The sequence below is a fragment of the Carcharhinus amblyrhynchos genome, chromosome 4 (assembly GCF_965287045.1).
Source record: "Carcharhinus amblyrhynchos chromosome 4, sCarAmb.v2.hapA, whole genome shotgun sequence".
NCBI classification, from domain to species: Eukaryota; Metazoa; Chordata; class Chondrichthyes; order Carcharhiniformes; family Carcharhinidae; genus Carcharhinus; species Carcharhinus amblyrhynchos.
This window is the reverse complement of record NC_137327.1, coordinates 23,239,160-23,256,257: the sequence shown is the minus strand read 5'-3', so window position 1 is coordinate 23,256,257 and position 17,098 is coordinate 23,239,160. Positions and strand designations below refer to the sequence as shown.

General features: G+C 41.3%; 2 long non-coding RNA genes across 2 annotated transcripts; both read left to right on the top strand.

Annotated features, from left to right (window-relative positions):
• Positions 1–2,745: 2,745 nt before the first annotated feature.
• On the top strand, positions 2,746–9,903 carry LOC145342527 (uncharacterized). The gene is made up of 3 exons (XR_013886556.1): positions 2,746–3,083; positions 8,531–8,914; positions 9,868–9,903. It is a non-coding gene; the product is annotated as an uncharacterized LOC145342527 (long non-coding RNA).
• Positions 9,904–12,481: 2,578 nt separating this feature from the next.
• Positions 12,482–14,955, top strand: LOC145342525 (uncharacterized). Its single transcript, XR_013886554.1, has 3 exons — positions 12,482–12,567; positions 12,724–12,842; positions 14,836–14,955. It is a non-coding gene; the product is annotated as an uncharacterized LOC145342525 (long non-coding RNA).
• Positions 14,956–17,098: the final 2,143 nt, after the last annotated feature.

Genomic DNA, 17,098 nt, shown 5'->3' with positions numbered 1-17,098 from the left:
TTTTAAATCCACAATTTAGACAGTAGGAGAGTTTCATGCAGTTTCGTTTTGACCAGGGTCACTCACTAGGCTGTACTTACTGGGCAGCTATGTGACAGTATTAGTCTGGGAATAGATCACCTATCCATCTTCTTTTTGCAAATAATCTGTTGATGCTATGGGTCAAATAGGCTTGCCAATCCCTCCAGGGGAACGCCTGACATCTCTGTAAGAATTAAAACATAACCTCCTGAAAACAGCCGTGAGCGATCTAGGGAAAACAACATTTTCATTTGTTATATAAATCTTGCACATGGGGGAATAGCATTTGAGTGGGGATATGGTTAGAGGGAAGAAATCATGTAGTGAAATCTCCATTAAGAGTTGGCAGTCTTACAAATAGAAATCAAATAGGATGTAGTAGAAAACTTTCGCATTGTAAATAAACTCTTAATGAGAATTATGCATGTTGAAATGTCAAAATTTACTTGCATAAACTTGCTATCCAAAATACTAATTAGTAATGCTATATTGAAGTTCCCAAAGTAGCAGATTTTGCTGATATATAAAATATAAACAATGCTATCGGGCAATTGTATCAACAAAGCAGGCTCAACAATGACAGACTTTTTTTCCCCCCATACGTTCTCATTATGAACGTCTGACTGAGCTCCAGGTCTCAATAATGGTCTCATCTCTGTAGGTGTTTGTGTATACAAACACAAGGAGGACTGCTGGCTTTGTTTGGCAGTTTCATGAGCTTGTAGTAAGGTTATCTTTCTTTGAGGTGTTTTCATTGCCTGCTATTTTGTTTGGACAAGATTAAGCAATGGTAATTGGATTAGAGCTATTTTTAATGGGAGTATGAATGTTTATGTTTGATTGACAGTTTTATGAATATGTGGGGAATGTTTTTTAATGGGTTTTGAAAGGCTGTTTTAATTTCATGAGTTTTTCAAAGACTTGACAGTGTTAGTACAAGGTTCATTGCTTTCATAATTAGTGAATACTGGAAGAATACCTCAAAGGATCAGAAGATGTCATGACCTTAATTCAACATGAAAATCAAACAACATAGGCACCTACATTATTAAAACTGGATATGCCTAATTAGCTCACTTTGCTCACTGTGGAATATGCCTAACTAGCTCACTTCTGGACAGTGGCCTCATGGTGAACATGTCAAAAGTTACCACCAGACCATTGATGATTACCGGTACACAGTGACACAGGAGAAAAGCATTCTGAATAAAGCTCTTTTGTATTCTCAGTTTTAAGAATGCCCTTTGTAATCAGAGCAGATGGCACAAATAAATAGGAAGGGAAGTTAGCAAAAACCATACACTGAGATGGTTAATTATTATTTGAAACATTACAAACTCAACTAGCCATCCTCAAATTGTAAATGACGTTTCTGATGCTTCTATTCATTTGGAAGAGGTACTGGGTGACTCAATTATACAATATCCATTTACTTTAGCAAATTGTGTTTATCAACTGTGAACAAGTAATCACTTAAGTACATCCCACTGCCATCATTAAATGAATGCTTGTTCATAATTAACAATAGTTGTCAGTAAATATTAATAAAATGAGTACACTTCCAGGTTCCTGAAATATGAAATGGCACCTTTGTGCTTGGTTCAATGCTGTGTCTGATTTATTCTGTTTACTTTTAGATTGCCATACCGTTTGGACAGTTTACCCAATAATAATAAGCATTCAATAATTGTTAGCTGCCGGGATAAGAAATTACATTGAAATGCTTCTCATACTTTTGGGCTGTTCTGATAGTAATGTCTTCAGTACAATACTCTATTGGTTCAGGTCTGCAGCTGTCATGGGGAGCGACCACTTCAAGACTGAACATCCTCACCATCTCAGCAGAGAAATCTTATTACATACCTTCGAAAATCAATTGCTCCGTAGACACAGGAGATGGTCATGCGATTAAAACAGAAGTTCCACAGCAGTGAGTAATCTACTTCAAAAAAAAGGCCTTTCGTTCATTAGAAATTAATTTTTAAACTCATTTGATTAAACTGCCATTTATAATTTTTTTTGTTTGTTCGTGGGATGTGAGTATCACTGACTGGGCCAGCATTTATTGCCCATCCCTGAGAGCATTTAAGAATCAACCACATTGCTGTGGCTCTGGAGTCACATGTAGGCCAGACCAGGTAAGGACAGTAGATTTCTTTCCCTAAAGAACATTAGTGAACCAGATGGGGTTTTATGACAATCAACAACGGCTTTATGGTCATCATAAGACTTTTAATCCCAGATTTATATTGAATTCAAATTCCAACATCTGCTGTGGTAGGATTCAAATCTGGGCCCCCAGAGCATTACTCTGGGTCTTCAGATTACTAATCCAGTGACAATACCACAACGCCATCACCTGTCCTTATTGAGTATAAATGTAAGTTGCATAAACACTAACAGGGGTATAAGGCATCTTGATTTTGAAAAACAATGTCTTCTTCCCTTTGCTCATTCTAAGTTATAGTCAAAAGGTAAAATCTGCCCAGTATAACCTCAGGTACGTCACTCTGTCAGGACATCTACAATCCAGCTAGGAGTCTAAGACCTTGCTTGGCTCCTGCCTAGCTTAAACACAAAACTTTCTGCCCAGCAGATAGTTCCTGGCCAATGTTCTTTCTTCAATTACCAGAAGCAGGATTAAGCGGTAATTCTACTCATTGGCAAACAGGGAAGAGAGGGTTAGAGTTAAAGTGTGATGCTCCAATTGGAGACAAGTTGGAATTCATGTGCCAGGGAGTCAGTGCAGGGTCCACTTTCCTCCTCAATATATATTGATGATTTGGACTTGGAAACTTCAAATTTTAAAATTTGCTGACAAGATAAAAATAGGGGGCTTGGCTGACAGTGACAAGAACTGTAAAAGGCTACAGGAGGCACAAAAGAAATCAGACTATGCACAGAAGAAAATGGTCCGGTAATGGGTGTGAGAGTGGTTGAGGTGAGATACATTTTAGTGTGGCCAGCATTGCTCCTTCACAGGAGGCTATGACAAAAAGCAGCTGGGCTCAACCCTGGAACTTGTCATGGGGCCAGTACCAACACTGTACATAAAACTGAAGGTAGGTTGTACTAATCTTTGTAAAGTACTTCAATCCCATTTCATACTGAAGCATGAACTGGACAGGAATGCCCGTTGCAAAGGCAGTGACGCAGGTATGGAACTGCATGAAGTTCCATAATCTCAGACCATTAAATAGCATTTAATACGCTCGGGCCAGAATTCTCTGACCGCTCACACCCTTCTGCAAGCGAGGACGGAGAATTTGGCGTTCAATCAAATCTCTGTTCACTGCAGCGGGACCAGAGAATTCCACTGGTATGACTAGCCAGGCTGGCACAGTGGCACAGTGGTTAGCACTGCTGCTTCATAGTGCCAGGGACCCAGGTGCGATCCCTGGCTTGGGTCAGTGTTTGTGTAGTGTTTCCACATTCTCCCCGTGTATGTGTGGGTTTCCTCTGGGTCCTCCAGTTTCCTTACACAGTCCAAAGATGTACTGGTTAGGGTGCATTAGACATGCTTAATTCTCCCTCAGTGTACCCAAGCAGGCGCTGGACTGTGGCGACTAGGGGATTTTCACAGTAACTTAATTGCAGTGTGACTGTACGCCTACTTGTGACTAATAAATAAACTTTAACTTTAACAGCTGGGGAACTCCCCCATGGTATTTAGCGTCGAAAACACTGATTACTTCCCAATCACAAATATGGCAGGCAAATGTGAACGCAATTAAAATGAAGTTCCCATAAGGAATAATTAACAGAGGAGTTTCCAAGGGACCGAATTTTATGGGCCCCTGTCAGGTGTGATCATGGCAAGGGGACCTGTAAAATATGATGGGTGCCAAGCCCACTGCCTTCCTACCCAGCTCCTGACTCAGTACCCATATTAAGATGGGTGGGCACGGAGAGGTTAAAGTATCCACTCAGCTACCCGCCCTCAGACCCACAGAAGACAGACTAGAATGTGCAGGCTGCTTTTGGCTAGCAGCTCTGCAATCCCAGCAGGGTTGAATGTTTAGCCATTGATGGGACCATAAGACCATAAGATATAGGAGCAGAATAAGGCCACTCAGGATGTCAGCAGCCCAGAAGGAAGAAGTGCCATGGAGCTGGAATTTCAGATCAGTCAGGAATTTTGGATGGGTCCAATATGAAAGAAATAAAGCACAGTTACATGATTAATATGATGAACACAATACAGAGGCTTACATAACTGATGTCAGTACCTGTGCACAGTGATACATACCGCTAGTGCGCATGTACGTGGCACAGTGTTGCCTGTCCTGCATTTTGTATCATTGATATAAGTTTGATCTGCGTAACCGACAAACATGTTTAGAACAGAGTTGAGGAGGAACTTCTTCTCTCAGAGGAATTCTCTGCCTATTGAAGCAGTGGAGGCTACCTCGTTAAATGTGTTTAAGTCACAGGTAGATAGATTTCTGATCAATAAGGGAATTAAGGGTTATGGGGAGCAGGCGGATAAGTGGAACTGAACCACTATCAGATCACATGATCTTATTGAATGTGGGGCAGGCTCGAGGGGCTAGATGGCCTACTCCTGCTCCTATTTCTTATGTTCTTATGTTCTCCTGCTCAGCCCCCCCAGTCCCTCCCCACCACATCTTCTACCCTACATTAAGTTGACTTCAGCCAAAATTCTGCCAATTGTATCCTAACCCCACACTCAATCACCTTCACCTGTATGCTCACCTACATTGACAGACAACACTTCATCCCTTCATGGCCTCACCCCTCCCTATCTTGGTAATCTCCTCCAGTCATACAAATTTCCAAGATCCCTGAGCCCTGCCTATTTTGGCCTATTGGGCATTCCTCATTTTATTCGCTCCACTGCTGGAGCTGGGGGCCTTACCTTCAGCTGTCTACAGTCTGCAATTCACTCTCCGAAATTTCTGCCTCTCTCTCCTCCTTCAAAACACTCCTTAAAATCTACCTCTTTGATCAAGCCTAATCATCTGTCCTAACTTCCTCTTGTGTAGCCAAGTGTCAAATTTTGTTTGATAACACTGCTGCAAAGTGCACGAGGACACTTTGCTACATTAAAGGTGCTGTATAAATGCAAGCTTTTGAATTTGAAGTGCACACAATAAAAGCAAAGGCCAATGATATTTCAGATACTGTATCAACGGGGAGATGATGGCCTAGTTGTATTATTGCTGGTATATTAATCCAGAAACTCAGTTAATGTTCTGGGGACACGGGTTCGAATCCCACCACAGCAGATGCTGGAATTTGAAGTTAATAAAAGATATCTGGAATTAAGAGTCCACTGATGACCATGAACTTATTGTTGATTGTTGGAAAAACCCATCTGGTTCATTAATGTCCTTTAGGGAAGGAAATCTGCTGTCCTTACCTGGTCTGGCCTTCATGTAATTCCAGAGCCACAGCAATGTGGTTGACTCTCAACTCCCCTCTGAAATGGCTGAGTAACCCACTCAGTTTGAGGGCAACTAGGGACGGGTAATAAATGCTGGGCAGCCAGCAATGCCCATTGCCCCATGAATGAGTATTAAAATGCAATTACCGTGTATATTTATTTTAGATCGTTCAGGATTTTGCATGCATACAGAGGATCTGGTTGCTTCCATATCCGTGTTGAATGTCAAACAAAGAATAGTTACCTGGAAGCAGAAAAAACAGTTTTTATTCAAGAGCCAACTGGCGATTTTAGTGGCAGCCAATGTTCCATCTGTGACCAATCAGTCACTCGTCCTATCTGTCAAGTTCGATATGGGTATACGTTGTTGATTAAAGTTGCATTCGGAACAGGTAATGTTTGATATTTATCATCATTTATATTTGGTCGGTTCTGACTATCTTTTATTCCAGTTTTTGTTAGCTGTTCAGTTCCTGATTCTTGAGTTGCGACCAAGTCATTTTCCACCCCTCCCCAAGTCACACTTGAGTCATTTTTAAGGTGAAAGTTAAGGATATGCCCTCCTGCTCTATTTCTTTTACTTTAGCTTATGCCGAAATTCTACCACCTCACCTGCCACAGAATCAGCACAGGCGAGAGTCCGACAACAGAAATCTGAATTGACCTCGAGCGAGAATTTTCCATCTCGCCCCAATGAGGTCGTAAAATTCCACCCAAGGCCATTGGAGAATTCCGTTCTGTGAGCTTCCCCGCCCACCCAGCTTCTGGCGGGCCTGGTGGTAAAATTCCAAGACTTGTGTCGGCAAATCTAAAATGCAAACTGGTCTATTTCTAACATGGAAGTTGAAGAAGCCTTTACTTTTGTTCAGCTTGTTGATTAAACAAATCCTAGACTGCAATTAGATGAACTTTGCTTACCTTGCAGACATAATTTCCCTGACATTAGCGACAGGTGATCGATCGTAAATTTAAGAGTAGCCTAAGTGATACAAGGAACCTCTTCCATGATGAAAGATTTTAATGTCAATGTTACAATTAACATAATAACGGAAGTCATTCAGAACTGAGTTCAGAAAAGAGCAATGTTTCTCCAAATGTCAGCACATCTTCTTAATTTGTGAGAAAACTAATGTTAAAACTTGCGTTTCGGAATGGATTTTCAGATGGTGTTTGAAATGTGATGTGCCACAGAGCAGTTCTCTTTTTGACTAAACTTTCATAACTTTTATCACCAAATTATGTGACTTTTGATGATGACATGATTGTTTTATAGCTTGTGAGAGTTTGCACAAAAAGGTTAGCAAATTAACCCCAGCATTCAATGCCTTGTACGTGTAATACATCTAACATGTCTCACTTACCAAATGCTGATGACCTGCTTCCCTGTCCCTCTCTCTTTTATCTCTCCACTCTCCATCGCTTCTCTCCATTTCTCTTCTCCTGCTCCCTTGTCCCATTTCCCATCCCTCTCTCCCTCTCACTGTCTCTCTCTCTTTGTTCTTTTCTCTCCATCCTTCTCTCTTCCCCACCTTTCTTTCTTCACCACGCCCCCCCCACCACATCACCTCCCTTTTCCCTTTCAGCTGTGAGATTTCAGTACTTATTGACATATTTTGTGGTCATATATTCAGCCCCTCAGTTGCTGGTGTGGTTTCACCTTGTTGACTCTGGCAAATTCTGGCAAACCTGGGACCCAAACCCTAGTTAATAATGCTATAATTCCATGATTAACATATTGAAATTGATAACCTGTCTCTCCCGAGGGGGTTGTTTGCACGCAGGCTAATGTGCTACAGTTAAGTACAGTATTTGACAGTCTGGAGCTGGCATCCTGATACGCTTTCATTATTTGTGCTTCTAAAACTCCAGCCACACCTAAACTTATGAGCTCCTCCTGTGAGTTGTGATTCACCTCATCACATTTACAGCACCGAAATGGGTCATTTGGCTCAGCTGATCTATGTCAGTGTTGTGCTCCAGGCAAGTCTCCTTTCACCTCTTTTAAATCTAACCCTGACAGCATTCTGCAATCTTTTATTCCCATCTCCCTCATGAGCAAATCAAATTTCCCCATCAATGTATCAATGATGTCCATATCATCTTCTTGTGCCAGCGAGTTCCATATTTTTACCACAGTTTAGATGGACAGATTTCTCCTAAATCACCTTTCGGATTATTCAGTGATTATTTGGTGTCATCTACAGAAGTTGGATGGGTACTTACAAGTTGAGAGTCTCTACTGTAATGTAAATGTTAATGTAATATTGGCAATGTTATTTATTGGCAATAGCACTGTTGCTTCACAGTGCCAGGGACACGGGTTCGATTCCAGCCTTGGGTGACTGTCTGTGTGGAGTTTGCAAGCCCTCGCCATGTCTGTATGGGTTTCCTCTGGGTGCTCTGGTTTCCTCCCACAGTCCAAACATGTGTAGGTTAGGCATGGTTAGGCCATGCTAAATTGACCCTTAGTGTCCCAAGATGTGTAAGTGGAGGACTAGCAAGATAAGTGTGTGGGGTTATGGGAGTAGGGCAGAAAATGGGCCTGGATAAGATGCTTTGTTGGAGAGTTGGTGTAGACTCGGTGGGCCAAATGGCCTCACTCTGCACTGTAGGGACTCTGATTCTATATATTTCCCAGAGAGTCATCGCACCCCTCTTCTATAAGAAATCTTAAAAGTGAAGGGTAAGGAACCAACACATTTGTTTCTCAGTGAGCACCCGCTAATTAAAAGAAAATTATTTCCTCCCCAGTCCTCTCCATTCTTTATCTGATCTTCCCCAATATCTTCTATTCATGCGCTTTTTAGATTCCTTTCAATTTTCCCCGGCTTATTCTATGTGTTCTTCTCCCTGAATTAAGGCTTCCTCCTACCAGCTTGTTTTTTCAAGTATTGATGGTCTAATTAAAAATAAATGTTTTTTTCTGAGTGCCAGTGCCTGCAGTTATGTGTAAAAGTGACACATCATGCAGAGCTAGGAAAGCCAATATCATTGAACTGAACTCCAAAGTATGTCTTCTTCTACAGGCTACTTGAGGCATTTAACTGAATATAGAAACGCTTGCAAACAATGAACTCAAAATTCATTTACACTTTTTTACAGGAGCCAATCTAATCTACCTGGCTTCAATTGGAAATATCACTCTTTATATGCCCACTGTAACACCAGGAGTTATATCTGTTGACAATGCCACTCAGCACCTTATTGGACCTGGTACACATCAAATGACCATTCACGTTTTGAATAACTTGACACTGAAACAGGCATCTCAGAACATTACCATTCATTTAATGGAACCGCTTGTTGGCTTAGAGGTCCGCTCAGGCTCCATTATTCTGGCACCACTGAATAATCTTCCCGTCAGTGTCACAATATTAGATGGGAGCCCAGTGAAGAAACAGCATGAACAATCAGCTGTCGCTGTAAATGCTGGTGCTGCAGCAAGATACTCAAAAGACAAAGAGAAAATTCTAATGAATTCTAAAGGTGAGAAGCTCTTTGAGGATTTGTATTTAGTATTGTCACAGCTTTATGCTATTATTACAAATATTAAAAGGATTAGCAAATATTTTCTACAAATACAGCTGCTAAAAGACCACAGTGGAATTATTTGTGGTAACACCTTTCAGCTGAGACAAACTGATGTAATTTATAGGTAGTCTGTTATAATAAATTAAGGATAATGAGACTGTATAAAAGTAGAGATAATAAAGTACAGACAAAATTAATTTAAAATTATAAACTTGAAGTGACAAAGCAAATAAAAATCGACAATAAAAAGCTTTACGGTCTCTTCAAAGACTGTGCAGATGTTAAGGGCGCCTCTTAATGTTAGATGTGAGGGACATTAAGGGACAATTTAGCATGGCCAATCAGCTTAACCTGCACATCTTTGGACTGTGGGAGGAAACAGGAGCAGAAGTGGGGAGAATGTGCAAACTCCACACAGACAATGACCAGAGGTCCGAATTGAACCCAGGTCCCTGGCACTGGGCAGCAATGTTAACAACTCTGCCACCTTGCCACTCTCTGTAATTCTTCTGTAGTTTTAACATCTATCATTCTATACACTGGCCAGAGTTTTCACACTATCCCTGAGTGTGCCCTGCCAAGCCAACAATTCAGACTCTCCAAAAGCAGAGGCGCACTAGTATATAATCCCAGATGCAATGTCAATGCCCAAGTATCACAGAGATTGAATTTTCATCCTATGAGTTTGTAGCACTATGTCATTACAGTTGCAAAGTTATATTTCACTTTCTGTTCAGAAGGTAATATGCAGACTAAATAAGGAAGGTTTATCTGTATTTCACCATGTTAAAAAGATTTTAGTAATAGGTTATTTCCAAATGCCCTGCATTACACTTTCAACAGATTACAGTGTGTATGTTAGGCAGGTATTTCATATATGTTTTGACTTTTCTCATTTATTTTTATAGGATCGCTCATGAGGAAACATAGATTAATGAAGGTAAGCTGTTTTAATGAATAAATTCACATCATTTTGTTTCTTATACATATCTGAAATTTTCTCCAGAAGTAATGGATGAAATTCTCCCAAAAAATGACTAAATGAGTGATCTTATCAGTTTGTCATGCTGGTCGAATGGCATGACAAGCCGGTAAGACCAAGCAAGAGGTGAAAAATCAGGTTCACACATGGTTTTTCACCTCTCGTGATGTTAGTGGCACTGATTGGCCAACTTCAATATCCAAAGCTTAATTTAAATGTAATTAGTAAATCCTGGACACTATCATCTGGATCACCTGCACTTATCTCCTCATGAGTCAAGGTCCTCACCAGTTAGAATCATGTGTGGTCCCCATCAATGTGGACCAGGTGTAATGGCCAAGCCAGTGGACCAAAGTCCTTTGAAGCCATTGGGTAGTTGGGGCAGGGTCATGCAGTTCCCTTCTTGGCACTGCCAGTCTGGTACCCTTGCACTGCCAACCAGACATTCTGGCACTGCCAGCCTGGCACCCTGACACTGTCCATTAGGCAACCTGGCACTGCTCACCAATGATCCATGGGTGATCTAGTTTGCACCATTGGAAGGGAGCTGGAATGATTGTTTGGTGCCAGGCATGAAACTGATTTTTAGGGCTGCATGTCATTCCCTGGGGTTGGTGCAATGTGCACCTGGTGCGCCAACGTTGGAGATTTGACCCCAATATCAATGCTTTACTTACAACAAAATTACTGAAGTTTTGTCCACAGTTTTACAATGTATACCAAACCTACATTGGCTGAATATCTAAATCAATTATGAGAGAAGAAAGAGGAAAGTACATTGCTGATTTGGTCCATCTACGTATGTGTTGTGATGGAGAGGATGGGGAGTAGGAGGTGTTGGAGGAGGTGGGTGTAGAATTACTGTTAACCATTCATTCCTATTTGCAACAACTTAATGAACTCCAGCAGTTACAAACCAGAGACCCTGAACTGAGAATGCAGCTTTCCTCTTGCTTTTCTAATACATTTTTAACCACTAAAATGGTGAAAAGCTTGTTACATTTTTCTGAAAATATAAAAAGATTGCATATTCGTTCTAATAAATTCTAGTTATAAGTAGCTTCACCATCCAGAGTTTTCAGGATGATCATACCACACATTAGGGGCACATACACAACAAGTATTTGATTAACTAAATTGTTAAAAATGTTACACCAGGAGGAATTTGAATATGACACTTTATTTTCAAATGATAACTAAAGTAAACCTCATAACACAATATGCATTGTTTGAAGTGCTTTGGGACACTTTTATATGTTAAATGCACTGGGCGAGATGTTCTCCGAAATTGGCAAAATCTAATGTCGGACAGGGAAAGCAGTGTTGAGCCACCGATGGCAATGGCAGCTTTAAATGCCATATAACGCATATAAAAAAATGACAGGCCAGGGTTCCACGATGTATCGCTGGCAGGCAGCCTCTGATTCACTCACCCTGCTATCAACTCGGTGCTTCAATGATCCAGGCATCATTTTTTGAGGGACTTCCCAGGACATAGCAAGCACACCAAGAAACATTCTTCACCTGGGTGTGCCCATCCCTCTGGCGCCCACTGGCACTCCTCTGTCAAATCTGGCATCAAACTGGTGTCAAACTGTTTCCCCCCCAACCCCTCCTACTGGCATCACCCTGACATCACCCTGACAAACCATGTCCCCCAGGGTGCTGCATTCATCTCTGAGCTCCTGTCACACTAGCAGGTGCACCCTCTGAGACCAATCATGCATCTCGCCATTCTAACATCACGGTGGATGTATTTTTGGATGTGGGGATACTATTTCGGTGCCTGGGCATGATATTATGCCAGTGTATCGCAATGAGGTCCCCAACATTGAACAGCGGGAAATGTGGTCTGTATCTGATGGGGGAGAAGACAATTGCTTCCTGCTTCTACATCAACATGAAACATGACTTCTTGCGATATTTTCTGCTCTTGCTGTCAAACCCACCCAACATGAACGGGAGCAAAGAATCATGGCCTCTGTATAAACACAGGTTGTTATTTTGTTGTAATTAAACTCCGACCAGTAATCTAATCTTTACTGAACACAGCGTTGAGAATTCCAATTTTAAACAGACGCATTACAATTAATTTCAAACCAATAATGAAATCCCATCTTCGCCTCAGCTATTGAATATTAGCAGGGCTTCAACTGATACATGGAATCCTTAGAATGAAGAGAAGGCCATTCGGCCCATCTGGCCTGCACCGACTCTCTAAAACAGTGTCTCACCCTCTGTCCTCAGGAAATTGAGTGATGGCAATCGGATCAATTTGACATTATGGATGAGATCAATCGGATCAATTTGACATTATGGATGAGAGTCTCAGTTTGGTTCGTGGCGGGATTCGTTGCGAGCAAGAACAGAGAATTTGGCGTTCCAGCCAAAGCTCCTTTCGGCTCCAGTGACACCGGAAAATTCCAGCCGCAAACGAGGACGAGGAATTTTGGCCTATGTGTTTGGTCACCGTATTTTGTGAAATTTGGACAAATAAGTATTTGTGTTTACTTACAGTTAAAAAGACACAGACGCGACGACAGCAGTGATGAAAAGACAAGATGGCGGCCTCGAACTGTCAAACCAGCATTTACCATAAAAAGCTTCTCTCCATCAACATTATCCGGTAAAGACTTTTCCCCAAGAAAATTCTCATCTTCAGCTAATTTGAATCAAACAGCTGCACTGACTTTAGACTAACATTCACAAAACGTCTTCAGTATAGGAATTCCTGTAGCATCCTGTGCTGTAATTTTCTTTGTTCTTTATTCATTTACTTCAGTTACAAAGGCAAAGGGTATCACTACAATATTTACTGCTGCCTCAAAGCACCCGGGTGTTTCAATGAATGACCATCCATTGGATGCTTTCATATTTTGGATGCAAACACATCCTTTTGAGGTAAGGAATCCAGCTTCATTCTTGTATCGATTGTTTCTGCTAAGGCCAGTTTTTCCCGATTCTCTATCAATTATCAGAACACAAGAATGAAGAAAAGTCATTCAACCCATCCAGCCTACTCCACCTAGATCCAAAGATAATGCTTCTATTCTTCTCAGCCTGTCTCCTGGGATCAAGGATGGCTTGCTTTCACTCCAGTTCAATAGGTTCTGAGACGTCTAATGAGCACAATGTGAGATCTTCAGACTCAATAACCTGTGGGGCAAGAGGTGCTTGAAAGGTTGAATAGCTGAGTTGTTGGGAGTTTTGTGCTTCCCTTCTGACACTTCAACTTCACCTCTGCACATTCCTGACAAAGTCTCGCAATACTTTTCCAAATTATCCTTTTCTATTTTCATTGGTCACAAGCCAGGGTCTCCTATGAGTCAGTGGGGAGAAATCATAGAATCCCTACAGTGCAGAAGGAGGCCATTCAGCCCGTCAAGTCTGCACCAATCCACTTTTTAAAAATCTTATCCAGGCTCTATCCCCATAACCCTACATATTTGCCCCACTAACCCCCCTAACCTATACATCATGGGACACTAAGGGGCAATTTAGCATGGCGAATCCAGCTAATCTGCAGATCTTTGGACTGTGAGATGAAACTGGAGCACCCGGAGGAAACCCATGCAGACGCAAGGAGAACATGCAAGCTCCACACAGATAGGCACCCAAGGCCAGAATTGAACCCGGATCCATGGTGCTGTGAAGCACCAGAGAGAATCTAAATTTCACTCCCCCCAGCACTCCACATCTCAACAATCAATGGCATGACCCTCACTGATTCCCTATCAACTTCCTGGGAGTTACCATTGACCAGAAACTGAACTGGACCAACCAGACAAATAATTTGGCTACAAAAACCGGTCAGAGGCTGGGAATTCTTCATGAGTAACTCATCTGTGGACCCGCCAAAGCCTGTTCGCCATCTACAAGGTGCAAGTCAGAGGTGTGATGGAATAGTCTCCACTTGTTTGAGTGCATAAGCCTCCAATAATACTCATGAAGCTTAACATCATCCAGGATAAGACAGTCCACTTGATCAGCACTGCAAACACCCCCTTAAACATTCACTCCCTCCACCATTGACACACAATGAAGGCAGTGTATATCATATACTAGATACACTCACCAAAAGTTCTTCAATAATACCTTCCAAACCCATAATCTCTACCACCTACAAGGATAATGGCAGCAGATGCATGGAGATACCACCATCTGTCAGTTCCCCTCTGAGTCACACACTATCGTGACTTGGAAAAATATTACTGCTCCTTCATTGATGTTGGATCAAAGACTTGGAATTCCCTCCCTAACAGCATTGTGGGTGTACCTACAGCACATGGACTGCAGCTCATCATCACCTTCTCAAGGACAATTAGGGATGGGCACCAAATGCTGCCTTAGCCAAATACACAACATTCCAGTAAATTATTGTTAAAGTTACACAGCTCCCCCTGCACAGTAATGGGTTGGAATATATGCCAACCAGAAAACAAATAGAAAAAAACAATTTAATAACAATACAATTCAATCACAAATTCACACATACACAAATCTTCATGCTGCTGGAGAATTGGTCTTGCAATGCAAATTGCATTAGAAGAATATGCACAGGAACAGTAAAAATAAATATTGTTGATGCATTGTCACATTAGTTGCATGGATGTGATCAATTCTATCTTTATAAATCAATGTTGAATTGTTTGCAGTCCCTTGGTCAAAGATACACTCACATCATATTCAGCTGCTGGTGTGCATCTCCTCCTCTGAAGGCCAATGGGATACAAATAGAACTCTACATTAAGGAGGATATCATTAAGTTTCCTCCCCTTAATGGTGGAATAGATTTTGTTAGGGATAAGGAAAAAATGTAGAAATCTGGGATAAATGATTTAATTTCTAACAAATGTGTTTACTTCTTTCCTGAAATAATTTGGATCTTGACAAGGTGACGGAAGAATTGATGGCAAACTTCTCCAATGCAGTAAAAAGCGTAGGTGATTTGATAAAATTAGAACAAGCATCAACATTTCTGGACCATCTGACCAGTAACTACAGTAATATGATATTTGCAGTTCAGGTAAGCAGCATTCGGCATGTTCGGTTATTGTAAAATGCGAAATTTAATGGGAATTTATTAAGTCAATAAGTTCAAGATATATAGCTGTCCCTTGTCTCCAGTAAAGTCATTTCTCAAGTAAAGGTTTTACCAAGCAAGAAAAGATTGGATAGGATTAACAAAAGTGGTTGCATATGTGCATTCACTGCAAAGTTGTATGAACTGTGCGGTGAAGTAAGGAAACAGAATTAATTTTTAACCTGGCCCAGGCTGAGTGGATGAAGAGTCCTCAGTGAATGGTTCCATACACAGTGAGTTTGGATAGTCCCAATCTAGTCCTCAGTGAACATGCTGCAGGACAAAAACCACTGCTATCAGCAATCATTGGTACTCATGGTCTAATATTCCTCATTTCTCTACTAAAAATTAAATAAATGCCTGTTTGTCTGTGAAATTAATGAGTCTTTAATAACACAACTCAGTCATATGATGCTGAAATGTACAGTTTTTAAGCTATTAAGACTCTATTAAAATGGTAACCAATCATGGCAACCTGCAAAGATAGCCTGCCCTTGAACAACAAACATGGCATTTAACTACTTGCCATTTATACTGGTTCATTTAAACAAGTGTGTTTGGTGGAAATGACTGAAGGACAAATGAGAAAGAACTAATTTAGCAATAAATGTTTGCAATGGAAGATTGCACGGATAGTGTTGGTGCGTAGGCATAACCTCTAATTATTGAGTTGGGATTCTTGTTGAAGTTGTACAACACATCAGTAAGTCCACACTTGGAATACTGTACAGTTCTGGTCACCCTATTATGGAAAGGATAATATTAAACTAGAAAGTGTGCAGAAAAGATTTACTAGGATGCTACCGGGACTTGGTGGTTTGAGTTATAATGAGAGGCTGGGTAGGCTGGGACTTTTTTCCCTGGAGTGTAGAAGGCTTAGGGGTGATCTTATAGAGGTCTATAAAATAATGAGGGGCTTAGATAAAGTCGATAATCAACATCTTTTCCCAAAGGTACGGGAGTTTGAAAGCATAGGTTTAAGTGAGAGGGGAGAGATACAAAAGGGCCCAAAGGAGCAATTTTTTCATTCAGAGGGTGGCAAGTGTCTGGAACGAGCCACCAGAGACAGTAGTAGAGGCTGGTACAATTTTGTCTTTTAAAAAGCATTTAGACAGTTACATGGGTAAGATGGATATAGAAGGATACGGGTCAAATGCAGGCAATTGGGACTAGTTTAACAGTTAAAAAGAGGGCTGCATGAACAAGTTGGGCTGAAGGGCCTGTTTCCATGCTATAAACCTCTATGACTCTATGCAAAGAGGTGTTAAGTATTCAAACAAGGCAATATATGACTGATCCAGTCAATACTGGGCTGAATTTTCAGGAAAGTTGGCAATAGGGTAATGGGTGCCAGTGGGTTAGATGCTTTGATGGACCAGCCAAAGGCCCGTTGACTTCGGACAGTAATTTTTGGTTTTGTGGTGAGCAGGATTGGAAAGCTCTGGCCTCTGTTTCAGTAGCAAAAATTCAATCTAATATCTTATGGCTCAAGGGACCTGGCTCAAAGGTTGGAGAAAACCGTGTGATATTTGGAGGAAAAAGGATTAGTTAGTGACAGGCAGCATGGCTTTGGATGAAGGTCATGTCCCACCAACGATTGAGTTTTTTGAAGAGGTGTCGAAGATAATTGATGAGAGAAGGGCTTTGGATGTAGTTTATATGGACTTAATAAGGCAAGGTCCCACATTAAGAAGCCTCACAACACCAGATTAAAGTCCAACAGATTTATTTAGTAGCACAAGCCACAAGATTTCGGAGCGCTGCCCCTTCATCAGGTGAGTGGAGTTCTGTTCACAAACAGAGCATATAAAGACACCAGTCCAATGCCGGTTTCTCCACATCACAGGTACCACATGGCTGACTGGTACAAAAACTAAAATCACATAGGATTCAGAGTGGGCTGGCTAGATGGATACAGAACTTGGCTTGGCCATAGAAAGAAGTCTCACAACACCAGGTTAAAGCCCAACAGGTTTATTTGGTAGTAAACACCACTAGCTTTCGGAGCGCTGCTCCTTCGTCAGGTGAGTGGGGAGTTCTGATCACAAACAGGACATATAAAGGCACACACAGT